This window comes from Triticum dicoccoides, chromosome 5B (genome assembly GCF_002162155.2).
Source record: "Triticum dicoccoides isolate Atlit2015 ecotype Zavitan chromosome 5B, WEW_v2.0, whole genome shotgun sequence".
NCBI classification, from domain to species: Eukaryota; Viridiplantae; Streptophyta; class Magnoliopsida; order Poales; family Poaceae; genus Triticum; species Triticum dicoccoides.
In genome coordinates this window covers 680,927,910-680,945,086 of record NC_041389.1, presented here as the reverse complement: position 1 = coordinate 680,945,086, position 17,177 = coordinate 680,927,910, and the positions used below count along the sequence as shown (strand labels likewise).

The 17,177-nt window shown below is 43.7% G+C and overlaps 1 pseudogene; it reads left to right on the top strand.

Annotated features, from left to right (window-relative positions):
- Positions 1–11,821: 11,821 nt before the first annotated feature.
- LOC119310489 overlaps positions 11,822–17,177 on the top strand; it is an 18,039-nt pseudogene continuing 12,683 nt past the window's right edge.

Below are 17,177 nucleotides of genomic sequence, written 5' to 3'. Positions count from 1 at the left end.
TCCTACTACTTGGAAGGACACCTAGTTGGACTAGGAAAGGGGGAATCCAACTCCCGGTGGGAGTAGGACTCCCCTAGGGCGCTCCATAGAGAGGGCCGGCCCTCCCCTCCTCCACTCCTTTATATACGGGGGCAGGGGGCACCCCATGGACAACACAAGTTGATCTACGGATCGTTCCTTAGCCGTGTGCGGTGCCCCCCTCCACCATATTCCACCTAGGTCATATCGTCGCGGAGTTTAGGCGAAGCCCTGCGCCGGTAGAGCATCATCATCGTCACCATGCCGTCGTGCTGACGGAACTCATCCCCGAAGCTTTGCTGGATCGGAGCCCGGGGATCGTCATCGAGCTGAACGTGTGCTGAACTCGGAGGTGCCGTACGTTCGGTACTTGGATCGGTCAGATCGTGAAGACGTACGACTACATCAACCGTGTTGTTATAACACTTCCGCTTATGGTCTACGAGGTTACGTGGACAACACTCTCCCCTCTCATTGCTATGCCATCACCATGATCTTGCGTGTACGTAGGAAATTTTTTGAAATTACTACGTTCCCCAACAGTGGCATCCGAGCCTAGGTTTTATGCGTTGATGTTATATGCACGAGTAGAACACAAGTGAGTTGTGGGCGATACAAGTCATACTGCTTATCAGCATGTCATACTTTGGTTCAACGGTATTGTTGGATGAAGCGGCCCGGACCGACATTACGTGTACGCTTACGCGAGACTGGTTTTACCGCCGTGCTTTGCACACAGGTGACTAGCGGGTGTCAGTTTCTCCAACTTTAGTTGAACCGAGTGTGGCTACGCCCGGTCCTTGAGAAGGTTAAAACAGCACCAACTTGACGAACTATCGTTGTGGTTTTGATGCGTAGGTAAGAACGGTTCTTGCTCAGCCCGTAGCAGCCACATAAAACTTGCAACAACAAAGTAGAGGACGTCTAACTTGTTTTTGCAGGGCATGTTGTGATGTGATATGGTCAAGACGTGATGAGATATAAGTTGTTGTATGAGATGATCATGTTTTGTTGAAGTTATCGGCAACTGGCAGAAGCTCTATGGTTGTCTCTTTGTTGCATAAGATGCAAGTGCCAAATAATTGCTTTACTTTATCGCTATGCGATAGCAATAGTTGCAAGAGCAATAGTTGGCAAGACGACCATGTGACGACACATTGATATAGATCAAGATGATGAAGATCATGGTGTCGTGCCGGTGATGATAGAGATCATGATAGTACTTTGGAGATGGAGATCAAAGGCGCAAGATGATCATGGTCATATCATGACACATATTTTGATTGCATATGATGTTTATCTGTTATACATCTTATTCTGTTTTGTTTGACAGTAGCATTATAAGATGATCTCTCACTAATTATCAAGAAGTGTTCTCCCTGAGTATGCACCGTTGCCAAAGTTCGTTGTGCCCAGACACCACGTGATGATCGGGTGTGATAAGCTCTACGTCCATCTACAACGGGTGCAAGCCAGTTTTGCACACGCGGAATACTCAGGTTAAACTTGACAAGCCTAGCATATGCAGATATGGCCTCGGAACACGGAGACCGAAAGGTCGAGCGTGAATCATATAGTAGACATGATCAACATAATGATGTTCACCATTGAAAGCTACTCCATTTCACGTGATGATCGGTTATGGTTTAGTTGATTTGGATCACGTGATCACTTAGAGGATTAGAGGGATGTCTTTCTAAGTGGGAGTTCTTAAGTAATATGATTAATTGAACTTTAATTTATCATGAACTTAGTCCTGGTAGTATTTTGAAAATTTTGTTGTAGATCAATAGCTTGCGTTGTTGCTTTCATATGTTTATATGTTCTTAGAGAAAATTGTGTTGAAAAATGTTAGTAGCAATGATGCGGATTGGATCCGTGATCTGAGGTTTATCCTCATTGTTGTGCAGAAGAATTATGTCCTTGATGCACCGCTAGGTGACAAACCTATTGCAGGAGCAGATGCAGACGTTATGAATGTTTGGCTAGCTCAATATGATGACTACTTGATAGTTTAGTGCACCATGCTTAACGACTTAGAATCGGGACTTCAAAGATGTTTTGAACGTCATGGGCCATATAAGATGTTCCAGGAATTGAAGTTAATATTTCAAGCAAATACCCGAGTTGAGAGATATGAAGTCTCCAACAAGTTCTATAGCTAAAAGATGGAGGAGAATCACTCAACTAGTGAGCATATGCTCAGATTGTCTGAGTACTTCAATCGCTTGAATCAAGTGGGAGTTAATCTTCCAGATAAGATAGTGATTGACAGAATTCTCTAGTCACCATCACTAAGTTAGTAGAACTTCGTGATGAACTATAGTATGCAAGGGATGACGAAAACGATTCCCGAGCTCTTCCTGATGTTGAAATCGATGAAGGTAGAAATCAAGAAAGAGCATCAAGTGTTGATGATTGACAAGACCACTAGTTTCAAGAAAAGGGCAAAGGGAAAGAAAGGGAAACTTCAAGTAGAATGGCAAACAAGTTGTCACTCCCGCGAAGAAGCTCACAGCTGGACCAAAGCCTGAAACTGAGTGCTTACACTGCAAAGGAAATGGTCACTGGAAGCGGAAATGCCCTGAATATTTGGTGGATAAGAAGGATGGCGAAGTGAACAAGGGTATATTTGATATACAGGTTATTGATGTGTGCCTTACTAGTGTTTATAGTAGCCCCTGAGTATTTGATACTTGTTCAGTTGCTAAGATTAGTAACTCGAAACAGGAGTTATATAAACAGAGACTGGTTGAAGAGGAAGTGACGATGAGTGTTGGAAGTGGTTCCAAGATTGATATGATCATCATCGCACACTCCCTATACTTTCGAGATTAGTGTTGAACCTAAATAAATGTTATTTGGTGTTTGCGTTGAGCATGAATATGATTTGATCATGTTTATTGCAATACGGTTATTCATTTAAAATCAGAGAATAATTGTTGTTCTGTTTAAATGAATAAAGCCTTTGATGGTCATACACCCAATGAAAATAGTTTGTTGGATCTCGATCGTAGTGATACATATATTCATAATATTGATGCCAAAAGATGCAAAGTTCATAATGATAGTGCAACTTATTTGTGGCACTGCCGTTTGGGTCATATCGGTGTAAAGCGCATGAAGAAACTCCATAAAGATGGATTTTCGGAATCACTTGGTTATGAATCATTTGATGCTTGCGAACCGTGCCTTTTGGGCAAGATGACTAAAAACTCCGTTCTCCGGAACAATGGAACAAGCTACTGATTTATTGGAAATAATACATACCGATGTATGCGATCCAATGAGTGTTGATGCTCGTGGCAAGTATCGTTATTTTCTGACCTTCACAAGATGATTTGAGCAGATATGGGTATATCTACTTGATGAAACATAAGTCTGAAATAGTTGAAAGGTTCAAAGAATTTCAAAGTGAAGTGGAAAAATCATCGTAACAAGAAAATAAAGTTTCTGCGATCTGATCGCGGAGACGAATATTTGAGTTACGAGTTTGGTCTTCAATTAAAACAATGTGGAATAGTTTCACAGCTCACGCCACCTGGAACACCACAACGTTATGGTGTGTCTGAACGTCGTAACTGCACTTTATTGGATATGCTGTGATCTATGATGTCTCTTACTGATTTACCATTATCGTTTTGGGGTTATGCATTAGAGACAGCTGCATTCACGTTAAAAGGGCACCATCTAAATCCGTTGAGACGACATCGTATGAACTATGGTTTAGAAGTAAACCTAAGCTGTCGTTTCTTAAAGTTTGGAGTTGCGATGCTTATATGAAAAAGGTTTTCAACCTGATAAGCTCGAACCCAAATCAGAGAAGTGCGTCTTCATAGAATACCCAAAGGAAACTGTTGGGTACTCCTTCTATCACAAATCCAAAGGCAAAACATTCGTTGCTAAGAATGGATCCTTTCTAGAGAAGGAGTTTCTCTCAAAAGAAGTGAGTGGGAGGAAAGTAGAACTTGATGAGGTAACTATACCTGCTCCCTCATTTGAAAGTAGTTCATCACAGAAATATGTTCCTGTGACTACTACACCAATTAGTGAGGAAGTTAATGATGATGATCATGAAACTTCAGATTAAGTTACTACAGAACCTCGTAGGTCTTACAGAGTAAGATCCGCACCAGAGTGGTACGGTAATCCTGTTCTGGAAGTTATGTTACTAGACCATGACGAACCTACGAACTATGAAGAAGCGATGGTGAGCCCAGATTCCGTAAAATGGCTTGAGGCCATGAGATCTGAGATAAGATCCATGTATGAAAACAAAGTATGGACTTTGATTGACTTGCCCAATGATCGACGAGACATTGAGATTAAATGGATCTTCAAGAGGAAGACGGACGTTGATAGTAGTGTTACTATCTACAAAGCTAGACTTGTCGAAAAAGGTTTTTGACAAAGTTCAAGATGTTGAATACAATGAGATTTTCTCACTCGTATCGATGCTTAAAAGTCTGTCTGAATCATGTTAGCAATTGCCACATTTTATGAAATCTGGCAAATGGATGTCAAAAACTGCATTCCTTAATGGTTTTCTTAACGAAGAGTTGTATATGATGCAACCAGAAGGTTTTGTCAATCCTAAAGGTGCTAACAAAATGTGCAAGCTCCAGTGATCCATCTATGGACTGGTGCAAGCATCTCAGAGTTGAAATATACGCTTTGATAAGTTGATCAAAGCATATAGTTTTATACAGACTTGCGGTGAAGCCTGTATTTACAAGAAAGTGAGTGGGAGCTCTGTAGCATTTCTAATATTATATGTGGATGACATATTGTTAATTGGAAATGATATGGAAATTCTGGATAGCATGAAAGGATACTTGAATAAGAGTTTTTCAAAGCAAGACCTCGGTGAAGCTTCTTACACATTGAGCATCAAGATCTATATAGATAGATCAAGACGCTTGATAAGATTTTTCAATGAGTACATACCTTGATAAATTTTTGAAATAGTTCAAAATGGAACAGTCAAAGAAGGAGTTCTTGCATGTGTTACAAGGTGTGAAGTTGAGTAAGACTCAAGACCCGACCATTGCAGAAAATAGAAAGAGAATGAAAAGTCATTCTCTATGCCTCAGTCATAGGTTCTATAAAGTATGCTATACTGTGAACCAGACCTATTGTATACCTTGCTTTGTGTTTGGCAAAGGAATACAATTTTGATCTAATAAGTAGATCACTGGACATGAGTCAAGAATATCCTTAGTGAGGACAAGGAGATGTTTCTCGATTATGGAGGTGATAAAAGAGCCCGTCGTAAAAAGTTACAACGATGCAAACCTTTACACCAATCCAGATGACTCTAAGTCTCAATCTAGATACATATTGAAAGTGGGCGCAATTAGCTAGAGTAGCTCCGTGCAGAGCATTGTGGACATAGAATATTTGCAAAATACATACGGCTCTGAATGTGACAGACCCGTTGACTAAGCTTCTCTCACGAGCAAAACATGATCACACCTTAGTACTCTTTGGGTGTTAATCACATAGCGATGTGAACTAGATTATTAACTCTGGTAAACCCTTTGGGTGTTGGTCACATGACGATGTGAACTATGGGTGTTAATCATATACAGATATGATTATTGGTGTTAAATCACATGGTGATGTGAACTAGATTATTGACTCTAGTGCAAGTGGGAGACCGAAGGAAATATGCCCTAGAGGCAATAATAAAGTTATTATTTATTTTGCTTATATCATGATAAATGTTTATTATTCATGCTAGAATTGTATTAACCGGAAACATAATACATGTGTGAATACATAGACAAACATAGTGTCACTAGTATGCCTCTACTTGACTAGCTCGTTAATCAAAGATGGTTAAGTTTTCTAACCATAGACATGTGTTGTCATTTGATTAATGGGATCATATCATTAGGAGAATGATGTGATTGACATGACCCATTCCGTTAGCCTAGCACTTGATCGTTTAGTATGTTGATATTGCTTTCTTCATGACTTATACATGTTCCTGTAACTATGAGATTATGCAACTCCCGTTTACCGGAGGAACACTTTGGGTGCTACCAAACGTCACAACGTAACTGGGTGATTATAAAGGAGTACTACAGGTGTCTCCAAAGGTACATGTTGGGTTTGCGTATTTCGAGATTAGGTTTTGTCACTCCGATTGTCGGAGAGGTATCTCTGGGCCCTCTCGGTAATGCACATCACTATAAGCCTTGCAAGCAATGTAGCTAATGAGTTAGTTACGGAATGATGCATTACGTAACGAGTAAAGAGACTTGCCAGTAACGAGATTGAACTAGGTATTGGATACCGACGATCGAATCTCGGGCAAGTAACATACCGATGACAAAGGGAACAACGTATGTTGTTATGCGGTTTGACCGATAAAGATCTTCGTAGAATATGTAGGAGCCAATATGAGCATCCAGGTTCCGCTATTGGTTATTGACCGAGAATAGTTCTAGGTCATGTCTACATAGTTCTCGAACCCGTAGGGTCCGCACGCTTAACGTTACGATGACAGTTTTATTATGAGTTTATAAGTTTTGATGTACTGAAGGAGTTCGGAGTCCCGGATGAGATCGGGAACATGACGAGGAGTCTCGAAATGGTCGAGACATAAATATCAATATATTGGACGACTATATTGGGAGTTCGGAAAGGTTCCGAGTGATTCGGGTATTTTTCGGAGTACCGGGGAGTTACGGGAATACGGGGGAAGAAGTATATGGGCCTTATTGGGCTTTAGGGGAGAGGGAGAGGCAGGCCACGCCCCCCCATTGACTAGTCCGAATTGGACTAAGGGGAGGGGCGGCGCCCCCTCCTTCCTTCTCTTCCCTCTTCCCCTTCCTTGTCTCCTACTCCTACTACTTGGAAGGACACCTAGTTGGACTAGGAAAGGGGGAATCCTACTCCCGGTGGGAGTAAGACTCCCCTAGGGCGCGCCATAGCGAGGGCCAGCCCTCCCCTCCTCCACTCCTTTATATACGGGGGCAGGGGGCACCCCATGGACAACACAAGTTGATCTACGGATCGTTCCTTAGCCGTGTGCGGTGCCCCCCTCCACCATATTCCACCTTGGTCATATCGTCACGGAGTTTAGGCGAAGCCCTGCACCGGTAGAGCATCATCATCGTCACCACGCCGTCGTGCTGACGGAACTCATCCCCGAAGCTTTGCTGGATCGGAGCCCGGGGATCGTCATCGAGCTGAACGTGTGCTGAACTCGGAGGTGTCGTACGTTCGGTACTTGGATCGGTCGGATCGTGAAGACGTACGACTACATCAACCGCGTTGTTATAACGCTTCCGCTTACGGTCTACGAGGGTACGTGGACAACACTCTCCCCTCTCGTTGCTATGCCATCACCATGATCTTGCGTGCACGTAGGAATTTTTTTGAAATTACTACGTTCCCCAACATAATGATGCTAGTAAGGGTGATTGAGATTATCATTGATCAAACTTCTGCACCTCTAGCATTCACACTTCATAAATTCTTTCTTTATCATTTACCTACTCGAGGACGAGTAGGAATTAAGCTTGGGGATGCTGATACGTCTCCAACATATCTATAATTTATGAAGCATTCATGCTATATTACTATCTCTTTCGAATGATTATGGGCTTTATTATACACTTTTATATCACTTTTCGGACTAACCTATTAACCGGAGGCCCAGCCCATATTGCTGTTTTATTGCCTGTTTTAGTATTTCGAAGAAAAGGAATATCAGACGGAGTCGAAACGGAACGAAATCAACTAGAGAAGTTATTTTTGGAACGAAAGCTACCCGATGGACTTGGACCCCACGTCAAGGAAGGAACGAGGAAGCCACGAGGGTGGGGGGTGCGCCCACCCCCCTAGGGCGCGCCCCCTGCCTCGTGGGGCCCTCGTGGCTCCCCTGACGTGCTTCTTCAGCCTATATAACTCCACGTACCCTAAAACTTCCAGAACAGAAGATAGATCGGGAGTTCTGCCGCCGCAAGCCTGTGTAGACACCAAAAACCTCTCGGGAGCCCTTCCCGGCACCCTGCCGGAGGTGGGATCCTTCACCGGTGGCCATCTTCATCATCCCGGCGCTCTCCATGACAAGGAGGGAGTAGTTCACCCTCGAGGCTGAGGGTATGTACCAGTAGCTATGTGTTTGATCTCTCTCTCTCGTTTCTCTCTCGTGTTCCCTCTATGGCACAATCTTGATGTATCCCGAGCTTTGCTATTGTAGTTGGATCTTATGATGTTTCTCCCCCTCTACTCTCTTGTGATGAATTGAGTTTTCCCCTTTGAAGTTATCTTATCGGATTGAGTCTTTTATGAGAACACTTGATGTATGTCTTGCGTGGGATAACCGTGGTGACAATGGGTTATTCTATTAATCCACTTGATGTATGTTTTGGTGATCAACTTGCGGGTTTCGTGACATTGGGAACCTATGCATAGGGGGTGGCACACGTTCTTGACTCTCCGGTAGTAGCTTTGGGGCACTCTTTGAAGTACTTTGTGTTGGTTGGATGAATCTGAGATTGTGTGATGCATATCGTATAATCATGCCCACGGATACTTGAGGTGACAATGGAGTATCTAGGTGACATTAGGGTTTTGGTTGATTTGTGTCTTAATGTGTTATTCTTGCATGAACTCTTTTATAGATCGATCCAAAAGAATAACTTTGAGGTGGTTTCGTACCCTACCATAATCTCTACGTTTGTTCTCCGCTATTAGTGGCTTTGGAGTGACTCTTTGTTGCATGTTGAGGGCTTGTTATATGATCTATCTATGTTATTATTGTTGAGAGAACTTGCACTAGTGAAAGTATGAACCCTAGGCCTTGTTTCCTATCATTGCAATACCGTTTACACTCACTTTTACCACATGTTACCTTGCTGTTTTTACAATTTCAGATTACAAATACCTTTATCTACCTTCCATATTGCACTTGTATCACCATCTCTTCGCCGAACTAGTGTACCTATACAATTTACCATTGTATTGGATGTGTTGGGGACACAAGAGACTCTTTGTTATTTGGTTGCAGGGTTGTTTGAGAGAGACCATCTTCATCCTACGCCTCCTACGGATTGATAAACCTTAGGTCATCCACTTGAGGGAAATTTGCTACTGTCCTACAAACCTGTGCACTTGCAGGCCCAACAACGTCTACAAGAAGAAGCTTGTGTAGTAGATATCAATGGGGCGGCACCAAACGCCGCCCGCCCATTAATTGTACCCGGTGAAACCACTCGAAGAAATCAAAAACCACGTTGCACTTGGGCTATTTAAGCCGGGTACTATCGTCTTCCTCTCCCTCCTCATCCATACCCCATCCTCTGCCTCCTCTGCCCTCCTTCTTCCTTCTTCTCCATCAAACCCGATCGAGCCCTCGAGCCACCATGCAGTACAACGCCCCCACCTACCGCCTCCCCCCAACCGTGCCGGAAAGGCTCTACCCGGCCAGAGTCTACGTAGAGAGAACCCTTAGGGTGTGGGCGATCTCAAGGTGGAGGGGCGCAAGGGAGTTAACGGAGTTCTTCCTTGCGGCCGGCTTCTGCCACCTCCCCCGCGGCTCTTCAAGGATGTACCATCTTGAGGAGGTCAACCACAATGGTGTTGTGGTTGGGCTCCTCGCTACATTCACTAACCCCTTCGATGCTTTCCACCTCCTTGGGCGAGTGTATTGGGTTGGTTGTGAGGTCATAGCTTTCACCACCCATAACATCTTCACTGACTTCAACAACGTCTTCCCCAACAACGGCGTTATGCACACGCTCCCATACCCCATCAACAACGGGGAGGAGCGAAGGGCGCCTGGAGGAGCGAGGTGGCGTTCACCCGAAGGTGGAGGAGAAGAAGAACCCGCGTTTGGTGCCCCCCGATCTATCTAGCTTGCTATATATCTATCGTATTAGTATTTTAAGTTGTAATCATTATGCTACTATTATTAAGTTGTATTAGTATTTTAAGTTGTAAGGCTATCGTGGAGTTGTAAGGCTATCGTGGAACTATGGGTTGCAATCGTTATGCTTCTATATAATCGTTATGCTACTATATATATTGTGTGTTTCGTGCTATTATTTGTAGATTGCTATGGGTTGTTCTTGCTATTATTTGTGTATTGCTATGGGTTGCTACGGGCCTGGGTTGCTACACCCCAATCACCACACACACCATCTTCAAAATATTGGCCAAATAATGGGTCATGACCCAAACCATAGACATGCAACTAGGAGCCCCATGCAAACCCACTATGGACATGAAACTAGGAAATGCAAACTAATTTACTTCATGCAAGCATGCAACTCTTTTAGTTTATGGAACCGTAGACATGCATAAAAACAAGTAACATTTAGTTTTAGTGCATCAAAAAATGATCCATCACAAAATTTAGTGCAAGAAAAAGGCCAAAGTAAAAACAAGTAACATTTTATTTGCCGAAGTTAGAGGTGGGCTGGTGCCCCTGCGCGAGTGGGCTGGTGCCCCTACGCGGGTGGGCTGGTCTCTATTTGGGCATGGTTATTTTCTTACGGCCCAACATCTATTCGGCAGCCCAGTTTTGTTTTTTACTAGAAACTGAATTTAGGTGTGTACTTTGTTATCTGAAGAACAAAAACAGAGGAAACAGAGCATGAACACTGAATAATTTGTGTTCCAAATTGTTGCTTCAATTCAGATACATAACTTGGAATGGCGCACAGATCACATCCTCTACCCTGACAGGCCTAAATGCCCATTCTAATGACAGATGAACAACAAATAAAACAAAAACAGAGCAATGATACAACAATAGAACCCCCCTGCCATGATATTTGCTTACTTCTGCAAATCGATCATCTGCATTAGATATTTCTTGATCTTCTTCAGTTCCTCGGTCAGTTCGGACTCCGCATGCAGTTCAGTATTGCGCGCATACATCGCCGTCGGCACGACTCTGCCCGCCCCTCCGCCCGAGCTCCCCATATTCTCCACAACAATCGGCGGCACCCTGCCCAAATTGAGCTCCCAGGTTGCGGCCACGCTCGAATTAACGTAGCCCTCAAACTGAATCCTATCAACATATTCATCAATCCACTCGAAATGATAACTCTTCAGGATCTGAAAACAACAACATGAACTCTAATCCCAAATTCGAGGAGAAAAAACAAAATATGGAGAAATCAGAGCAAAAGACAGCGAAAGAACGGGCTTAGAACTGAGGTCTAACCTTGCCATCCCTTCCCGCCATTGGTTTGCTCAAGCATTTCACAAATTCCCGCCCAAGATTGCCATTGTCATCCCTCTTAGTGACCAACCGTTTAAGAGGGTCTGGGCGTGGGCAATCAGGGCACCTTGTGAGCAGCACTGGTCCATACTGTCGCCATTTTAAGTGCGTGGCGGAGGAGGTAGACATTTGCGCTAGGTCGCCGGAGAAGAGAAAGATTAGGGAAAGGGGGTGAATGGGCGGCGGCGGGCGGACGGGCACGGGCGCTCGTCTCTTCTAGCTGCGAGGAGGTGGGTCCCGCGAGTAGACAAGTGGTGGGTCCTGCGCTTACGTGGATAAGTGGTGGGTCCAGCCCCCAACAGCTAACGAGGGCATCAGTTAAGTTTAACAGTCATGTCGTGCGTGGGCTATTTACTTGCTCAAAATTGTCGCACCACAGCCATTCGCTCGAACAACGTCGCACCCTTGCCAATTCACCTCAAATGTGTCGCACAGGAGCTATAAGCCCGTTTCTGCAGTAGTATTTGATATGCGTTCTCTCCTGTAAACTTGGTCCCTAGTTTCCAAAATTGAGAGGAATACCTAGATTGCTATTTCTATCATTTACAATCTGTCTCTAATAATCGAGGCTCTAAAACTGACGCCGTGCGTGCAGTAACAAAATCATCTCCTTGGATTCTCACGGGAACTTGTTGGCCAGAATGGAACCTGCAAGGCGCACAACGTCGGCGGAGGGCGAAGAAATCTACTTGGACGACCTGAACACGGTCCAGCAGCCGCTTCTTGCCCCCGGCGACAGTGCGTCGCCTGAATTGGCGATCGACTTGGTCCAGCACTTTCTTAATTACTATTCTCGGAAATACTTATCATCAAAATAAATTAAAAGGAATGTATCTAGATGTATATTAGTTCTAGATACATCTTTTTTTATCTATTTTGATTACAAGTATTTACGGACGGAGGGAGTACTTCTTCCCAGCACGCCTGAATTCGCTGCTTCTCCCCAGCACGGCTGAATTGGCAGCGATCGCCGGGTCAAGCTCTCCCAACATCGACTGGGCCGACCTGGATATCGACCCGTGCCTTGAAGTGGCAACCATCCCTCCAAGTTCTTCCTCCATCCCCCCTCAGATGTCGAAACCACCATGGCGTTGGCGGCCCAAGGTGCGATGAGCCCCTATGCTTCTCCCCCGACCTTCACCTCAGATGTCACAACCAGCAGCGGAGCGCCTGCCAAGTACTCCTTCTGTTCGGAATTACTTGTCGCGAAAATGAATGTATCTAGACGTATTTTAGTTTCAGATACATTCATTTCCAAGACAAGTACTCCCTCTGTTCCGATTTACTTGTTGTGGTTTTAATTTAAATTTGAACTAAAACCACGATGAATAAATCAAAACGGAGGATGTAATTCCGAACGGAGGAAGTACAAGCACCACGCCAGGCGTTGTATAACTGACCTGACGATCACTCTTTATTTACTACACGCCGCCCCAAGGTACGGACTCCATACTGTGAACTGGAGTTTAATTCTTTCCTCCGTGACTGATGACCTCTGGTGTTTTCTTTTTTTTAAAAAAAGCATGATGACCCCCGACCTCTACGTTCGCATCATGACGAGAGCCATTGCATTATTTATTCAACTAGAAGAACGCCCGTGCATTGCAACGGGGCCACATTAACTTTAAGAGTTTAATATTACGACATTGGCGACCTTTTTTACCATCAAATTCTCACACACACACTCTCTCCCCCTCCCTCTTCCTCACTCTCTCTCCCTCTCTCTCTAACACACACACGTAGCCTATTTTCCCCGCCAATAAGACTTACTCAATTGGCAATAATGTGTGGATTTGTGGTGAGCTTGACTGAACTAATGGATAGTGATATATATTCCCCAATTATTTAACAATGAAATTTCAGAAATGGGAAAATTATGTAACACCTCAAGTCGTTAGCTACAGTGACCTCCCCCTAATGATGCCATGTCATCAGGCTTGCTAAGCCAAACTGCCACTTGATAAAACTCAAAGCCCAATTCAAATTTAAAATAAAGTCAAATAAATTACTTCGTCAAACAGTAAAACTAAAATGTTCACCATATTTTATAAATTCCACTGATCTTTGACATGTTGAGCCCAACACTATTTGAACCAAAAATTAAATCTTGTCAAATTAATAAGAGGTCCAACAGTAGTTAAAATAACCAATTAAATATAAACCTGATTTTATGTATTTCCTTTTGGCCCCAAACTTTTTGTGCCACCTAAAAATATTGTGCTCAAATTGTGTGCATAGTTCCACAATTAACAAAATCCATTTAGTTGATATGAGAATAAATAGAAAACGGTGTTAAAAAGGAGAAACGGATTAGAATACATTAAAAACCAAAAGGACGATGAAAAAGGGGATTCCCCCTATCCCTGGGCCTTGCCACCGAAACGGCCCAGTGGTCCAGTCCCCGCACGGTCGTCTTCTCCTGTTCCCTGAGCCCATCGCTACAGAGCCGGGCTCCCGCTCGACCACCTCGCCGGCATCGAAGGGGAATGGATACGGGTGACGCCCTGCCTCCCCTGCCCCCATGGCCTCACTCCTCCTCGACGCCCCCTCCCAGATCCACTTCTCCTCCTCGCTCGCTCGATCCCGGTGATCTGGACGAAATCAGATGCCACGGCCACCATGACTGACCCCGTCCACACGGCCACTGCCCTCCCTGCTGGCTAGGAGCTTGTCGAGGAGCTCCGAATGCCTCTGCTACTTCATCTGCACCAACGAGATCAAGTCCAGCAACCCCAGATCGACGTCATTGCCGTATTCCTCAACCTTCGGCCACCGCGACATTGTCGTTCGATCCGCGCCGCCCCGAGCTCCCCTGTCTTCCCCTAGGGTGCCATTGACACCTCCATGATCTCCTCTTGCTTTTCCCCAGTTTCCCCTCTCGTTTGCTCTCGTTAGGTATTTCGCCGTGGCCGAGAACCGCCGTCCGCCATGGCCATTGCAGGGGTAGCCACTGAGCTCCTCGGATTGACCCCGTGTCACATGCCCGCTCCTATGTGCGCCCATGCCCGAGCCTTCAACTCTTCTTCCGCGCCCGCAGGGCCACTCCCTCTCTGGCTCTCCATGCCCACGCACGTGCCACACCGCGCCCGCCACTGCCATCACGCTCGCCACAGCCACCGCACCAATGTGCCCCGCGCGACGCACACCCTGGCCGCGCGTCACACTCTCGCTGGTTGCGCTCGCCCCGTCTGCTGCCGCCTATCCCTTCACTCGCCCCGCTGTCGCGCCCCTGCCTCGCGCCGCCTCCTGTCGCGGCCATCTTCTGCCGGCCGCCCCCTCAGCCACGCCGGCCGCATCTCTGCCCTCCACCGCCGGCCGCTCGCCTCGCCTGTTGCGTGCTTCTTCCTACTGCTATGCGCTGCTCTACCACTGGTACGCTGTTGCGCCATGCCCTCGACACCGCCGTGGACAAACGTGGCGGAGGGATTGTCAATGGAGTACGAGGAGGAGGTGGTGGAGAAGGTGTGGAGAGGCAAGAGGTCTAGGGTGGCGTCAGCTGGCTGTGGTGGAGGTGATTATGCGAGAAGGAGCCGAAGCGGAAGGAGAGGTCACAATTGGAGAGAATCACAAAAAAACATAGCCCGGAGATCTAATTCCAAAAAAATGCTAATATCGATGGAGGGGTGATTTCCTTCAATAGGTGGAAAACATAGGAAATATTTGATGTTATTAAGGAAAGGTAAAAAATTAGGAAAGTTAGGATTTTGAACTGATTTCTATGCAAATGGAGTTTTTATTGTTTGGTAACATGATATCAGTACCTGCCCGTTTGTGACGTGTCTGATTAGGAAAGTTTGCAAATGTTAAGAAACTATTTATTGGGAGGAAAGTTTGTGACGTGTCTTTTATTTGTTTCTTAAAAAAAATCACTAATGAGAGAAATCGATTGATTTAGATAAGTTAGGAAAGTTAGATTCAAATCTATTATTTGTTTCTTAAAAAATTGTTATTTGTTTCCTAAGACAAATTGAACCAATAAAAGGAATCGATTGATATGAATAATTTAAGGAAGTTAGATCCGTGATTTGTTATACGTTAGGAAAGTCCTGGTTGTAATAAAGAGTGGAGAGAAAAATAAACCGATGGACCAGGATGAGAGGGGGTGGTGGGAGGAGAGACCAAAAAAACTAGCGATGGGAGGGGGTGGTGTGAGGAGAAACAAAAAAAAACAGCGATGGGAGGGGGTGGTGGGAGGAGAGACAAAAAAACCAGCGAAAATAAACCACGGAGACGATTCACTAACTGCTCCATTAGGAGTAGAGATTACAGCTCTGTAGTTCTGTCAAGTAATGATACCTCACTCTCTTTTTTTTGGCGGGGCAGGTAACCATGCCTCACTAATCGACCCGTAATACGTACTCCCTCCGTTTTAAAATAGATGACTCAACTTTGTACTAACTTTAGTATAAAGTTAGTACTTCCTCCGTCCGGAAATACTTGTCGTAGAAATGAATGCAAATGGATGTATTTAGAACTAAAATACATCTAGATACATCCATTCCTCGAACAAGTATTTTCAGACGAAGGGAGTATAAAGTTGAGTCATTTATTTTGAAATGGAGGGAGTAACAAATATATTAACCAGAGTGTGAACTATTGTCTTTTACTAAATTTTAGTATTATTTCTTTTTTTAACTCATGTTTAGTATTATTTCTTATAGGCAATGAAGTTGACCGACGGGCAAGAAAAGGAGCAGACGATCACACATGTTTTAAGCATTCCACGCACAAAGGTAAGCAGCATAAGAAATCCCAACTAGCATACCTTTGAGTAATTTTTTATTTTAAAAATAAAGGGAGCGCCTCTACCTCGGTTACCTGAAAAAAAATTGTTGCATAAGTCACTTTTATTCTTGACCGTTAGATCGTCATAAAAACAGGCGTGTAGCCAACTAGCCTGTGCCTCCGTAAACTGTAATAACATCAATGAGTAGTAGAAGCGGCAAATTATACGAAGATTGCTAATGGAGCTCGAGCATGGAGCCCTTAATTTGAAAATTTTCAAAATCAAACCCTTTGGTTTTAAATTTTCTGAAAATAAAACTCACACATATACATATGAATTTATACTATTTGTCTGCAAAGTTTCATGGTGAAATGCCTTTTTATGCGAGCTACACAAAAATGACAAAATCACGTATTTCCATCACATGTACTATTCGCTAGTATAAAAGTACATGAGTTCTTTTTTGTACAGCTCACATCAAAATGTATTTCATAGTGTATTTCACACACATCTAGTATACATCTATAAGTACTTGTGCATTTATTTTCAGATTGTTTTGAAACTTAAAAGGTTAATTTATTATTATTATTATTCAAAATTTCTTGCTTCATGGAGCCCGAGAGCAAAAAACTATCCTCTGAATTATACCACTTTAACACTTAATAAGCAGAAGAAAAAAGTAAAAGCAATACAAAACTAAAAAATACCAAAACATAAGTTTTTCTAATGAAGAGTAAATTAAGGATGGTAACATTATCCTAAAAGAAAGAGGGAAAATAAAGCCATGATATTAAAACAAAAGAAAAATTAAAAATTACAACAAATATTATTGTAGAGAAGAATGGATTAGTTGCATTGGTATTACGCTAAAGAAGAAAGAAAACTTGAAGTATATCATGACAAAAATTTGTGCATAGATTGCTTAGAACTTGCATTATTTCACAATATTCAAGAATAAGCATATGTACTGTAAATTTTAGATAACAGCATAATTTGTACATGCATTACATAGAACTTGTAATTATATGTCTATGTTATGCTTAGCATCCAAATAACAAAACACGAATGTTGAATCTCATGTCGATAGTGTCGTCTCCCTCTCACTCACATACACACATAGAGGGAGAGAGAAAATGGGCCTCTGAAGGAAGCAACACAAACTGGGTACACAAAAAGAGAAGAGAACTA